This window comes from Pleurodeles waltl, chromosome 5, assembly GCF_031143425.1.
Source record: "Pleurodeles waltl isolate 20211129_DDA chromosome 5, aPleWal1.hap1.20221129, whole genome shotgun sequence".
Lineage (NCBI taxonomy): Eukaryota > Metazoa > Chordata > Amphibia > Caudata > Salamandridae > Pleurodeles > Pleurodeles waltl.
In genome coordinates this window covers 1170938426-1170952052 of record NC_090444.1, presented here as the reverse complement: position 1 = coordinate 1170952052, position 13627 = coordinate 1170938426, and positions in this window count along the sequence as shown.

The window sequence follows — 13627 nt, the reverse complement described above, 5'->3', positions numbered from 1 at the left end:
CAGCACCAACAGCCGAAGTCATCAAATAACAGGGCTCCAGAGCTTCCGCCAGTTCCCTCAGGCCAGCTCGGCCCACATTGCCCAGCCGGATAGTCGCTGCTTGTTCACCTTCCTGGGGCCCCCGCAATCACAGCCTTTACCGCCCTCAACCGGGTACTGCCTCGTGTCTTCAAGTAGCGGCCCCTGGGGGGCCCGCCTAAGTATTTCAGGCGGTTCTTCCTCAGAAGCCAAGGGAGAGCAACTGCGAACTTCAAGTGTCCCCCTGAGAGGCTTCACCTCGGTAGCTTTCCTCCGTTCGGGCCTCCTCCTCGCCAGTTGAAGCCGCCAGGCCCCCGATGAATCACGGGGCCCAGCGGTGCCTCCTCCTCGGCCGCGCCGCCGCGATCGAGCGCGCCGCAGGGCCTCCGCGTCCGCCCGCCCGCTCCGCGTCCTGCACAGCTCCGCTCCCAGCCACACACCTCCGGACGTAGTCGCGGGCCCCCGCGTCCGCCCGCCCGCCCTGCGCCTTGCGCGCGCGGGTGCGGCGGTCAGCAGGCCCGCCCACGTCTCTCCACATCTGCTCCGGCCGCACCGCCGCTCTCGAGCCGCCAAAAGCAGCCCAGGGGCTCCTCCCAGCAGGGTGCACTAGGCTCGCGCCTGCCAGCACCGTCAGATGAGGAAATATACGGATAAACGGCCCCGGGCCAGGCAGAGCCTCACATAGTGACGGCCATCTTTCCCGGCGGTCAGGCCACACCCCAAGGCTGGAGATGTTAAATAGGTTGTTGGAACTGCCAAATAATAGACCACCTAGAATGAATAACAACTGATATGCATGGTAATGATTATATTGTCTCCTCAAATGGTTTCACAAATGTGACAAGATGAAATGGTATAAGAGGTTTAGAAGCTTTCTTAAGTTTTTAGTGTTGTACCAAGGGGATTTACTATCTTCAAGATAGGAGACAGAATATGTTCTTCATATAGTCAATATGGCGCTGTCTATTCTGTTAATCAAAATGAATAAACATAGGGCCTAACTCACAAAGAGCCTCCACATTCGTGGCAGAGATCCCTCAGTCACTGGGGTGTCTCCATTCTCGGGTGAAATATCCGTAATGAGAATTCTCCTTGCAGAGATTTCGCCCTGAGTGTGGAGACTACCCTACTGTGGAGCCTCAGTGTGGAGGACTTTTTTGAAATAGGCCCATCGTTTTTTTTTTTTAAAGACAGCACTGGCATTATATATGCATCCAGTAGCGGCTCGCGGGCCGCGGAAGGGGTGAGGTGGGAGGTGCGGGAGGGGGGAAGGAGGGAGGGAATAAAAGGTAAATTTATTTAAAAACAAAAAAAACACTTACTTCTTCCACTGCTCCTTGTCCCTCGAAGCTCCTCTGCCTCTGCAGGCACAGGCTCCCAGCCTGCCCTGCGCCAATCCAGACGCTACTCAGAGCAGAGTCAGGATTGGCTGGGAGTGCCCAACCAGGGCACTCCCAGGCAGACTGGAAGCCTCTGCAGGCTGTGTTGCTAGGCTAGAGAGAGCCTACAGCACACGTGTGTTTGGCCGGCCCAAGACGGCCGGCAAAACACACATGCGCTGTGAAGGGGGAGTCCTCAGTGCACGTCATCCCCGTGGACCCACCCCTTTCAAAGAAAACAATAATAAACATAGTTTATTATTGTTTTCTTTTAAAGGTTTTTCAGATGCCGCTGCAGACGGGGGCGACACTCCTCCACCTACACGGAGGAGCCGCCACTGTGTGCATCATTTCTACAAAAGGGACACATGCATCTCAGGCACCTGCTTTAATGCAACATTGCACCAGGGTGCACAAAACTGACACACATAACCATAGTGTCCCCAGGGCACTGTGTGTAATACGCCCTCAGTATTTGATAAGGATGGGTTGCTCATGTAACTTGGGCAGCAGTAAATATCACACTGTACAGTTGGCTTTTATGCTTCATCTTTTTACAAAGCAGGTCAAAGAAAGATAAAGTCATTTGCCCTCATTACGCTCATCTTTGATTGGATTTCAGAGTTGGGAGTGGGCTCCAAGGTCAGCAGTGGTCAGCAGTTTTGCACTAGACCACATCACATCCCCTCCTTCTTGTGCAATTGTGTAATTTTACCAGTTCAAATGTAATGTGAAATCTGTGTGAAAGTGCTTCACAAAATAATTGCTACGTATTGAAAAAGAAGTTGCTGAGTCACATTTCTTACACTTTGCATTACAAATAACAGATGGTGCTGCAACCCAACTCAATTGTTCTCATTGTAGTGACCTAAGGAGGCTAAAAGGCAACTCATGGCCTGGCACAAGTTTACAGAATACATTCAGCAACCACCAAACTCTATAAGCTCCCTTCCCAAACATCTGCCAATGCATTTACTAGCAGTAACAACCTGATTTTGGATCTCTTCTGTGGGTGTGGTTGCCGGTAGGGTATTTGTGGCTGTTTGTGTATCTTAAAAGTTTACCTTGGAATATAATATAGGTCCTCTTTTTGAACGCGTTTTGAGCTTCCCTGAAAAGACATTGCAGAGGGTGGCAGAGTCCTTCAGCCTTACAAGACACCAATAGCTCTCCCTATGACATCTAAGCCTCAATTCCCGCCATACTTAATTCAAATGAAAAAGAAACATCTTTAAAGTGAACATAAAATGCTATGGCACTTCGAGGAGAGCAAGGTTAGATTTTTTTTACAACTAGGGTGCAGAATTATGGAAAGTGGCTCTGCAATGAGTGCAGCGCCACTTTCCCTGTGCCCATTAGCACCCTCCCTACTGCCACCATGTGTGCGCCGTATTTAAAATACGGCACACCATGGCGCAGGGTAGGGGGAAATAGCGTCATCTTTCATGACGCTATTGATGTACTCTGCATGAGTAGCACTAAAATATTGGCACCACTCCTGCAGAGTACATAGGGCCCCATACTAAAGAATGGAAGGCCCCTTTTAATGCCTGCTCTTGAGCAGGCGTTAAAAGTGCCATACAAAATGGCAGAAGGAAATCTCATAGATTTCCTTACACCATTTTCCCGGCTCCCCTAACAGGGGAACGCCCCCTTTGTATACATTATGCATGGCGCAGGCATAATATAGAGCAAAGGGTTACAGGGTGGCGCAATGCATGCATTGCGCCACCCTGTAAATACAGAGCAGGGATTTTGGCCACTTGGGCCATATTAACGTCCGAATAAATGACGTTAATGTGGGGCAAGGTGGCGCTACGTTTATATGAATGAAAGTGCCCTTTTGTAGTTGTCATAGGAATACTATTGAGAAGACTTGGATGACTTTTCTTAGCAGTTTTTGTTATGCGACTTCTTCTGAAGAGATGCTTGACAACATAATTTGCTGATAGTGAACTGAAGGGTTTGAGATCAGTGAACGATACTGAAAATTGTTAGATTATGTGAAGGGTACCCGACCACATTTTAGCAGGCGGGAGTAGTAGGGAGTGAAAAAGCTGCCTAATTTGCTTTTGCCTGAATATCTGAAATTCTGCAAATATTATATGAGTTGCAAAACCTGTAATTACACCACGAGGTATAATAAAAGTATAATATTGGCATTTTTGAGTAAGAAGTGTAACACGAAAGTTTGCACAAATGCAATTTAAATGTCACCCATGCCAACATTTTATTTGTGAATATCGTGAAAAAAATCAATGGTGGGCTGAATATTTCTCAAAAATTCATTTTATGGGTTTCTTACACACCACAAATCCCAGACATCTAAAAAGGTGCAACATTTACAAAAAAGGATAGAATTATAACATCGCTCCGTTTAGGTGAATGGTTCTAAAAACATTTAAAAAGATGTTTACTTGAGCGATACTATAGCGCAATGCTCCTTAGTAACTGCTCACAGTGTAGTAACTGGGGAAAAGCTTAGGTTTCAACCGGGGGACGGAACTAAACCTATGAACAAGTGCATTCCCTTTGTTATTTAATCTGGCAACTGTAGAGAAGCTATGCAGTTGCTGTTTTATTGTCCTCTTATGCCTTATTGGGTGTAATTCATCTATGACGTGGAAAATTGGATTCAGGTGCACTTAGACGCTGGGGAGAATTTGAAGGAAGCACAATATAAAGTGAAGTTAGAAAATGCCATAACCGAGAGGGTGTGCTTGCCCTCTTATTTTTAATATTGTCTTGGATGATATCCCAAACAAACTTAGTTAATTTCCATAGAGGCGGCCTGAAATGCATTGCCACCCTTAAGTATGCAGACAAATCAGAGATTTAGAAGTATGCTGACATTTTTTATAATGACATTTATCTTGGTTAACATGCAAGATTTGGTTGCTGCCATAGCCATGTTATATACTCACCTCACATTGGATAGCGTACATTGGAAAATGAGAACTTCTACCAATAGCTGGAAGTAATGTTTACTAGGGCATTAAGCTAAGGTCAGTATTGGCAGGATGTAGTGAATTTTGTGAGGACTTAGCGCGAGAAAGTGGTGCTGACTACATTGAGGAGAACTAGACGTGTCTTGATAGTGAGATGCAGTTTGGTTTTCCTTTCGGGTGTTTTGCTTTAAGGTGCCCTACAGCTGGCATGCAGCATACTTGACAAAGACATTAGGACTGCAGGCTGGCGTGTCCTCCATGCTAGTTCAAGCTGAAACCCTATTACTAATGTTTTTGAATAAATGCAATTTTTAAAATATATTTTCTATTGTAGATTATTGGAGAAAATTGGCTATATGTGAACACTTTTGGGGCCAGATGTTTCAAAGGGTTTTACTGATTCTGTGTCTATGTTCATACATATGGCCCTTGGTGCCTTATACAGACAAAGAAAACTCTGAACAGATCTTCAGGATTTAGTAGCAAAGAGTCTTGCAATGGATAACCGCAAAAAGTCATAGCCTGAAGTTTCTTCTCAGAAGCATGGCTGTTTCCTTCAGTGCACAAGCTGACCTGGCTGAAATAGCTATAAGAACAACATTAAAAGTGTTGATTGCTGTTTAAAGTGATAAACTGATGAGTAAATATCTATGTACCATCCCGGAACTTAAACTCCATTATGAAATATTGTTGGTCGGACGGCATACCGAACTAATTAGAAAAAAAATAATGTTTTGTGTGCTGATGCTATTCAGCATCACCAAAAAAAAAAAGCAATGTTTATTTACAATGCTGAAAGACATTAAAAAAACACAAGGACCCCACATATGTGTGCCTGCACCAGTGTAGGGGATCCTATTTAGCTTTAAAGTGAATCAGGAGTTTAGCTTAGCCTTCTGGCCTGTGCCCCCATTACCTAGTGACGTTTAACCTACTTAACCTGCTCTGTTTTAGCCTATTTATTTAATTATTTCTTTTAAAATGGCTGCCATGTTTAAAGTTTGTGAAATGTTTTGATTTTACATTTTTAGTGCCACTCTGTGAAGGCGTCACTATCAGCTTCAAAGTCAAGGAATATACATGGGTATTCACATCATGTCCCTCTTCCACTTATGTGTGAGAGAAACATAATGTATTTTTGGAGGGGATTGTTTGCATAATTGCAGCCTCAAGCATGCCCCCTTATCTATTGTTTGTGAACATAACTGCCTCAGGGGTCCTACAAGATCAGTATAAATACATCTTAAACAAACAAGGTTATCAGAGGGATTCCTACCAAAAGCCATCGACGACATCTATGCCCCACGTCGCCTTGATGCAGATCCAGCTTTCATGTTCCCTCAGAGTCTGACCTAGAGGCCTCATTCCAGGGTAACAAGGGTTGGGGGACGCTTCTCACAGACACATACGGGCAGATTAGGTTTATCACATGTAACGCTCAATATGTTAGAGATTAGAGAGGTCTCCATGCTAAGGTTTTAAGGTTTTTTACATCTCATGCTTATTGCAAGATGGTGGGGGTCTTCGTATTCACGACTCTCATTTTCATAATTATGCTTCTTGCACTGTGCATTATCCTAATCATTTCAGCTCATGCCTTTTATCGAACAGTGCAGTTTTTCTAGGAAACCTATTGAAAACTTTCCTGCATCTCCTTCATTTCATGTGTGTAGCTGAGGCGTGTTGCTCATGTGAGAAAAGGGTAATCTCTATTCCACCCCGACTCCCTTGAGATGTCGCATTCTAGAGTCAATGCATAGAGGCAGCCAGAAATCATCTTTTACTGTTTGGTTTTTTGGTGAGATACTGGTTGTGAGCTGGGATGGTTGGGCTGACAGTTGCGACTTGTTGTAGGATTGGCTTAGTTGCCTGCAAACAAAAGTGTTGTCACCCCTAAACCAGCAGTCTCGACTAGGAGTGAGAGTCCAACTACAACATGGCACCACCAACAATGGTGTTTTGGCACTAATTTACGGATGTCCTGAATATCTCTGTCTCGCACACAACAGGTATCCTAAGTACCATGATAGGGAGATGTCCGTGGTCTTTGGGATAATCCTCCTCAGCTGAACAGGAAGCACCTAACTTTGCTGTAGGTTGTTCAAGCTTGAACTCTTAAAAGGACTTTCACCCCAACTTGCGTTCCATCTCTGTTCTCATTACACAGCATGGCTAACGCCATAGATATTCCAGAAAATGCTAGACATGCATTAACACTACATCTAATAGCGGATGGCTTGAAAGATTAGGGCAGGCATTTTACATTAATTGTAGATGCCAATGAAGCTTCGCAACCAGCTTCTATTCTGGAGCGCTGCCTGGAGGGTAGGCCCAACGTTGAGGACCGCTGACGAAACTATAGTGTCAGCATCAGTCCCGGGCATGTGTTTTCCTAAGGAGCTGCATCTCGTACTTGGGGATGGGTGACCATTTTGACTTGACCAGTTGACTCAATGTAAGTGACTGTTTTTTAGCCCTCACATTAGGGTTCATATTTAGTTGTGTTAATAGGAGAAGTAGTTTTTTCTTTTGGTCCTGATGAAGCGTCGATGGATCCGGCTTGACCACGACACGCGAAACATGTTGACCCATGATTAGAGGTTCTATGACAATTTCAGGCCTCCAAGTTTTTGTTTTTGAGAGTATTTCAGCATTACCACTCATTTTCTACTTTCGGTTTAGTTTTATTCTTGGCCTTCATCTCATTCGAGCTGATTAAATTTATGATGCGTTTTGAGATTAAGAGCTAATTAAAAAATTTTTTGGTTTCTCTCCTGTCTCTCGTGGTGCCTGTAACAAGGTGTTCACCCCAATATAGTTGAACACACAAGTCACTAAAAGAGTAGTTTGGCTAAGAGCCCGCCCCCCCCTTTGGGGAGCCTGTCAGTCATTGCAGCGCCGGCCTGACGAGGAGCATTCCCAATGATGAAGCCAGACATCCATTGGATTGCATGAGGGCTCTTGCTCCTGAAGAATCAGGTCCCTCTGAATTTCTCTACTTTTTGGAACAGTGTACCTTTCTGTTTTTTTTGTTGTTTTTTTGTTTTTTTTTGCTTCCCAACCAGAAACATTCTATTCTTGGGTCTCCTTTCCTGAGGAAGACCCTACAACATTCAAATTTCACACATATAAAAGAGTGAACAAACCACAACTGTACCAATCTTACCGGTATCTTGCCATTATTAACTATCAAGAATATCAGAACTGGTTTAATGGCGCCCTAACACATGCAAACCAACCCATGTCATCATGAGATTAGGTCCCTTAAGTAAAGACGGACCAACGTGGCCAATGTTTGCCACGTATACACCACACCCAGATGTACAAAACATACAGGCAGATGATCTGCACAATCTTTCTAATGAGCTAGTAACATTATATAGATGACTTGTTCAGTTTGTATTGCGAACTTTGAACACAACACCAGTGCACCCAGCATCACCAACACCAGCTGGATACCAATTAGCCGTTACTGAGATTAACCTTCAAACAGCACATTCTATCATGGGCAAGGTGCCCACGGAATGTGAGAAAATACTATTCTGGACAGCGCAAAAAACTAATCAGCTGTAAGTTGTGTTTCCCCATACGGGATCACAGAAAAAACAGAATTTTCACAATGTGCTTGCCATTCGGAATGGTTCCCTCATTGGATGACTGCACCACATGGGGTACAGTCTTAGGTGCAATTTACACTACCACACATGGTACGCCAACACTTGCCAATTTGCTGGAAGTATTACAAGAAATTCAAAATTAGCACAGGGCTGCTCCAGCCCTGGGTTTGGGGATGAAACTGATACGTAATTTTGAAACAGTCTCCTCACAAATACTTAGTAACATTAAAGGGAAAGTTGTAGTGTTGGCTATACGCCAGCGGCTCCAGGAGATTCCACAACTAGAACAGGAGCGACAGCCACCAAAAATTATTTCTGACACCTATGCTAGTGTAGGACGCAGTAGTTCAGGAGCCCATCCGAAAAAGCCTGAAATTCAGAGTACCACCCCTAAGGAAGGTACTAAACAAGCACAGGAAGGTTCTAAAAAGCGCTGGGATCAACAAAAACAAAGTAAAGACAGATCACGTCAGAGAGCAGACTCTCCACACCAGGAGAGCTCCGAAAGGAGATATAGGTGGTCATTACAACCCTGGTGGACGGTGTTAAAGCTGCGGTAAGACAGCCAATAGGACGGTGGTAAAAAAATTTGAATTACGACCGTGGTGGAAACCGCCAACAAAGACAGCTACTTTAACACTCCGACTGCCACGGCGCTACAGACAAACAGCTTGGCGGTCACCACCAACAGACAGGCGGAAGTCAATGTACCACCCACAGTATCACAACCTACCAATCTGCCACCTTTTCCGGGGCGGATTCACCGCGGACAAAAACACGGCGGAAACAGGACTTTGAAGGGAAAATGCTCACCTCTACACACCCCACGAGGAATCCGGACGTCATGGAACCAGAGCTGCACATTTTTCCAGCCCTCATCTTCTTGCTCCTCTAGCAGGAGCACGAACGCCGGCGGCGAAGACAACAGTGAGTACTGCACCTACAAAACAGGGGAGGGGGAGGGAAAAAACAGGAACACACACACGCAACACCCCCACCCTCACCCACTACAACACACACACAAATATATATTTATACATTATAGTTCGCCCTCCCAATCCCCCTGGAAGAATGCAAAGACAAAAGGAAATGAGTGTAACGATTGTAATATATTAAAATCAAGTACGCAAAAATATATATATACACCATAAACAAAATATACACCAATCTTAGTAGTCCAGGTAGTGCTCCAATGAAGTCCGTGGAACACTGGGCCCAGACAAGATCCCCGACCATGACGGAGAGAACACTGCAGGGGCATCAGAGAGCAAGAAAACAGGCACCTCAGGGGGAGGGACAAAGAGGGCACCTCAGCCGGTTGAGTGCACAACGCCAAATCCACGAGGGGGCCACATGCCCACTGTTCAATCCTGAGGAGTGCAAAGCCACAGTCTCTCAAGTCTCTACAGTGGGTGGGTTGCCCACTGTTCCATCCTGGGGAGTGCAAAGCCACAGTCTCTCAAGTCTCTACAGTGGATGGTTTACCCACTGTTCCATCCGGGGGAGTGCAAAGCCACAGTCTCTCAAGTCTCTACAGCGGGTGGTTTGCCCACTGTTCCATCCTGGGGAGTGAAAAGCCACAGTCTCTGAAGTCTCTACAGTGGGTGGGTTGCCCACTGTTCCATCCTGGGGAGTGCAAAGCCACAGTCTCTCAAGTGGATAACAGTCTCCACTGGTTCTGGGGGGGGTCTGGTGCCCAGAGTGCTTCATCCTGCTAAGGACAGAGGTAGTGGATAACAGTCTCCACTGGTTCTGGAGGGGGTCTGGTGCCCAGAGTTCTTCATCCTGCTAAGGACAGAGGTAGTGGATGACAGTCTCCACTGGTTCTGGAGGGGGCCTGGTGCCCAGAGTGCTTCATCCTGCTAAGGACAGAGGTAGTGGATGACAGACTCCATTGGTTCTGGAGGGGGCCTGGTGCCCAGAGTGCTTCATCCTGCTAAGGACAAAGGTAGTGGATGTGATACTCCACTGATTCTGGAGGGGGCCTGGTGCCCAGAGTGCTTCATCCTGCTCGTGACTGACTCAGTAGCATCAGTGCCCTTGGCGCTCATGGGCCAGCAGTGCTTGGAGCGGCGGTGCCCTGTTCAGCGGTGCTTGGAGCGGCGGTGCCCTGTTCAGTGGTGCTTGGGGCGGCGGTGCCCTGTTCAGCGGTGTTTGAGGTGGCGGTGCCCTGCTCAGCAGTGCTTGGAGCGGCAGTGCCCTGTTCAGCGGTGCTTGAGGCGGCGGTGCCCTGTTCAGCGGTGCTTGGGGTGGCGGTGCCCTGTTCAGCGTGCTTGGAGCGGTGGTGCCCTGTTCAGCGGTGCTTGAGGTGGCGGGCTCCTTTGCAGCGACTCAGCTGCTGGCGGTCCTCTCTGTCCCAGCGGGGCTTGTGCTGGCGGTCCTCTCTGTCCCAGCGGGGCTTGTGCTGGCGGGCCTCTCTAGCCCAGCGGGGCTTGTGCTGGCGGTCCTCTCTAGCCCACCGGGGCTTGTGCTGGCGGTCCTCTCTAGCCCAGCGGGGCTTGTGCTGGCGGTCCTCTCTGGCCCAGCGGGGATGATGGCGGTGTCCTCCTGGGCAGCGGGGATGATGGCGGTGGCCTCCTGGGCAGCGGGGATGATGGCGGTGGCCTCCTGGGCAGCGGGGATGATGGCGGTCTCCTCCGCCGTGGTGCTCTTCCCGGACTTGCCGGGTTTCTTGTGGCCCTTCCCCACCTTTGAAGGTGTCGCAGCTGAGTCTTCCCCCTCTCCCGCCGGGCACTGGCCAATTTCTGATGCTTGACAGGTGGGGGACTGTCCGTGCTGTGGCTCCGTGCCACACTGGCTGCCCTGGTGGCCGGTGCACTCCATATTCCGGTGACTACAGGCACCACTGGTCCCGGAGATGTTGTGGCTGAGGTGCTAGGTTGGAACCTGGAGAGTCAGGACCTAGGAGACGGACGGGGTGGGGGAGGGTGGGAAAGAGGTCAAGGTTGGACAGGAAACGTTTTTGGGAGACACTGGGACGGGTAGCAGGAGGGGGTTTGGGAGTGGAGGAAGAGGTTGTGGTTTTGGGAGGTGTTCATTTGGTGACTTTGGGTGAAGGTGCATGCGCTGGAGGCTGTCGTGAGGTGGATGGCTGTTGGGTGGGTGTGTGCCTTGCGAGGTGGCGTCACAGACACACTGGGAGAGGACACAGGGGACGTGTGGATGGTAGTGGGGGTGGTGACTGCATGTGAACGGTGTGTGTTGATGGGCGTGCTGGTGATGGAGGTAGTGGCTGAGGATGTAGTGCATGCAGGTGTGAGTGGAGATGAGACTGGGAGGGAGGAGGGAGACGTGGAGAAGGGGGACACAGTGGAGGAAGTGGATGTTGGTATGTGTGCATGGGTATGATGCTTGCGTGAGTGCCTGTGGGATGTGTGGTGCTTATGTTTGCCAGAGGTACCCTTGTGTGTTGAGGTGTGTGCATGCTGGTCTGAAGGTGTGCTTGGGATAGGCTGGGGTACAGGGGATTGGGTCTGGGTGGAGGAAGTTGGAGGGGGGAGGCTAGAGACGGGGACAATGGCTGCCATCAGTGCTGAGGCCAGAGTCTGAAAAGCTCGTTGAAGGGCCGCCTGACCAGAATGAATGCCCTCCAGGAATGCATTTGTTTGTTGCAACTGCCTTTCTACACCATGGATGGCATTCAAAATGGTAGACTGCCCAACAGTGAGGGACCTGAGGAGGTCAATGGCCTCCTCACTGAGGGCAGCAGGGGTGACTGGGGCAGGGCCTGAGGTGCCTGGGGCGAAGGTGATGCCCACCCTCCTGGGTGAGCGGGCACGGGCAAAAGCTGAGGGGCTGCTGGGAGGGCGGTGCTGGTAGGGGGTGTGCGGCTGTACCTGTAGATGTGGGGGGCACAGATGTTGCCACCACCATAAGGGAGCTCCCATCAGAGGACGAGTCCGTGTCGCTGGTGTCAGCTCCTGTCCCCGCCGTGGAGCTCCCCTCGCCCTCCGTCCCACTGGTGAACTCCGAGTCCGTAGTTTCGCCTTCCATGGACATGTGGGATGCAGCTCCCTCGTGCTCCGGTGCCACTGCTCCTCCGCCTAATGATGCTAATGCACACAAGAACAGGGAGACCACAAAAAGTGGGAGGACAACAGAAGAAAGACATGTTGAGTGCATGCATTACCGCTACCGTTGGCGGACACGACAGACACACAAGCCCCATGCACTACGCTACGCTCTTGGGCTCCACTGTTCAATCCCTGGGACATGGCCTACTAGGCTATGGACGACATCTGCACACATGGATGACACAGGGGCATGACTAGGTGTACTTGGCACTCTACAGAGGTGGGGTGCCACATGGCCTGCCTTACGGAGGGACCTTGCCTACTAAACTCGCCCTGTCCTAGGGAAACCCACAGCCCACCTCAACCATCCAGACACCTCTACTGCGCGCTAAATCAGCAGGATGAGAGTGTACTCACCCCCTAGTGGCTGCTGTCATGCCCTCAAGCGCACATCCAACTCCAGGTACGCCACCGCCAGGATCCTGAACATCAGGGGGGTCATGGTGCGACGGGCCCCCCTCCCACGTTGGGAGGCCATCCCCAGCTGAGCCTCCCCGTCTTCTTGCTCCAGCGGCGAATGTCCTCCCATCTTTTCCGGCTGTGGGTGCTCCGTCTGTGGTAGACCCCCAGGGTCCGGACGTCCTTGGCGATTGCAGGCCAAATATCTTTTTTCTGGTGGGTGCTGACCTACATGATTTGTACAGGGGGAAGAGAAACTTATTACCAACTGCACCGTCACAGTCATTGGCCCCCATCCCTACCCTTGGCATGTGGCACATGCACTCACCATCATTTTATGCACGCGGCACTCTCCCCCCTTCCTTCTTAGATCCACCCCTCTCCACACAGGCATAGCCCATACATCATGCTCCCAGTGTACTTACCCGTTTGTCTGGAGGACTGTAGAGTAGCGTGTACTGGGGGAGGACCCCATCCACGAGTTTCTCCAACTCCTCCGATGTGAAGGCAGGGGCCCTTTCCCCAGACACTCGAGCCATTGTCTCTTCCAGACCGAGGTCACAGCAGCACTTGCAGTGTAGGTCCTCTCCTGTCGAAGATCAGGTATTGAGTGATTGAACAGATAGAAAATGGCGGTCACGTCTGCGGCGGTGCGTACCGTCACTGCCGGCGTACGTCGTCATTGGCTCCTGGGACCCATAGGGTCCAATATTAACCAATGCAGCATTGCGCCGCGGTCTTCGACCGCCTACCGCAACGGTGTACAACGCAGCACAGTTACCTCACATCCCATTGTCCCACTTTAGAGGTCAGGCAGCTGCCATTTCAGGGGCCCACATGGCTTAATTTTTAACTGCGTCACACATACCTAGGCCTAGACTCAACACACATACAGGCCACTTTTCGGATTATGATTCGTGTTCTGTGTAAGCTGTGGGTATGTACCTCTGAGTTGGTTGACTCTGTGCTCGCTGTTGTCCTTCATAGGCACCGTCCGCTGGGACATGTGAGGAGATGGCGGCATCCTCCGGTGTACAGACCGCTGGTGGACCTATCGACAATGGAGGAAAGACATGTGATCATCACATACAGGCGGCTTGACCATGCCATAATCCATGAACACATCCGTGTATCCAGCTGGAGCCAGACCTGATATCAACTATCCTCCATCCCACAGGAATCCCCCCTCAAGT